The sequence below is a fragment of the Silene latifolia genome, chromosome 2 (genome assembly GCF_048544455.1).
Source record: "Silene latifolia isolate original U9 population chromosome 2, ASM4854445v1, whole genome shotgun sequence".
Classification (NCBI taxonomy): Eukaryota; Viridiplantae; Streptophyta; class Magnoliopsida; order Caryophyllales; family Caryophyllaceae; genus Silene; species Silene latifolia.
This window is the reverse complement of record NC_133527.1, coordinates 49441582-49443524: the sequence shown is the minus strand read 5'-3', so window position 1 is coordinate 49443524 and position 1943 is coordinate 49441582. Positions and strand designations below refer to the sequence as shown.

General features: G+C 42.4%; 1 non-coding gene across 1 annotated transcript; it reads right to left on the bottom strand.

Moving 5' to 3' along the window:
* Positions 1-1212: 1212 nt before the first annotated feature.
* Positions 1213-1319, bottom strand: LOC141644892 (small nucleolar RNA R71). The gene has a single exon (XR_012544494.1). It is a non-coding gene; the product is annotated as a small nucleolar RNA R71 (small nucleolar RNA).
* Positions 1320-1943: the final 624 nt, after the last annotated feature.

The following is a 1943-nucleotide window of genomic DNA, read 5'->3' as shown; positions in this document are numbered from 1 at the left end:
CACATGTTTGCTTTGTTACGCTTAATCTTTGATTATCGGCCGTAGTCGTAGATTAAATTTGTTCATTCGTTCTAAAGTCGAGAGGCACGGAATTGAATTAGACTAAACATGTGTGGTAGGACGACCTAGTCATGGACGAGAGTTTTTCTAGGACCCGGTCTATGGTTGATACTAATGCCGTAAGGTGGGTATCTTTAAGCCTAAGCAATTGACAAGATTATTAGTATCAAGTTTATCATGTTCATATGTTTACCTTTGCATGAGTGACCCGAACCCTTTAGACTATCTTTTATCATATTATTTATATTGCATTTTTATTAATTATCAACCAAACAAACCAAACCCAAATCGTAATCGACCTTGATAAAAATCTACCCATAGCAATTCACGACGTAATTCCCGTTTCCTTGTGTTCGACCCCTATTACTACATTAATTTGTGATTAGGGAAATTAGCTTTTCATAGGTACGCGATAAACCTATCAAATTTTGGCGCCGTTGCCGGGGAAACGGTTTTATTGCTTTTTGAATTGTCGATTTTTATCTTGCTTCCTTTGTCTTGGGGAACACTTGTTCCTTGAGACCATTACTTATCACTTCTCTAGAAATTGTTGTCTTATGCCCAGGTCTTCTCGTAGTGGAGAATTGCTTTTACCGGATTCCGACCCTGAGAAAACATTTAGGAGAAGACGACGTTTTTGGAGGGAAGTGAAAGAAGCCACTTCTCCCGTACAAGTTGAAAGTGCTAGAAAGTCTTACTTAGACGATCTAGAGGTTCTTGAAGAGGAGGAGGTTTCTTGTTCATCAACTCCACCACCACCACCATCTACTACCAAAAAGATGGTGAAACTTTCCGATCACTCAAAGCCCACTGCGGCCATGCTTCCGGCCGGAATCACAACCACTCAAATCACCGCGCCGGACTTCGAGATCAAACCGGCTTTCATTAGCCTTGTGGAGAGGAAGCAATTTGGGGGAAGTCCTTTGGAGGATCCCAATTTGCATGTGCAAAAGTTTTGTGACTATTGCTCCATGATCCGGCAAACGGGCGTCACTCAAGCCCAAATAAGGGAAATACTTTTTCCCTTTCTCTTTGAAGGACAAGGCCAAACTTTGGATCAATAGCCTTGACCGCACCGCCATGGGAATCACCAATTGGGAGACTTTGGCTCTTACTTTCTATCAAAAGTTTTTTCCACCAGAGAAAACTCAAACTTTGAGGAGCTAAATCATCGGATTCCGTCAACAAGCTCTTGAGAGCTTATGTGAGGCTTGGGAGAGGTACAAAGAGCTTCAAAGACAATGCCCACATTATGGGCTAGATGATTGGTTTCTAGCAATAAAATTCTACAATGGATGTTGTGCCGAGTCCCGAAGGATTCTTGATTCCGCCAACAATGGGCGGTTTGATCAAATTGACAATGACCTTGCTCATGCCACGATCGAATCTATGGCGGTCCATGATGCCCAATATGTCAATTCCCGAGTTGTGCCATCTAAAGGTAAAGAAGAATCCTCTAACAACTCCGTTTTGCTAGATCAAATTGCTTTGCTCCAACAACAATTGGCGGAAAGGGATGCTAGAGATTCCATTCAACAAGTCAATGCCATGTCTTCAACAAGCCAAATCGTTGTGTGTGAAGGTTGCGGAGGTGCGCGTCACTATGCCGCTCATTGCCAAGCTCCCATTGAAGAGGTAAATGCCTTTTTAGCTTGAAGACAAAATGCACAAAATGCTTATCCACCGGGTACATTGTCAAACACATATAACCCGAATTCGAGATTTCACCCGAATTTGTCTTATAGAAGCAACAATGTGCTAAATCCTCAACCACAACCCCCACCACAACAAAATGCCTATGTCCCTCAACAACAAAAATATATCCCTCCACCGGGTTATCAAAATCAACAAAGGCCCCCACAAAACAATTTCCAACAAACTCA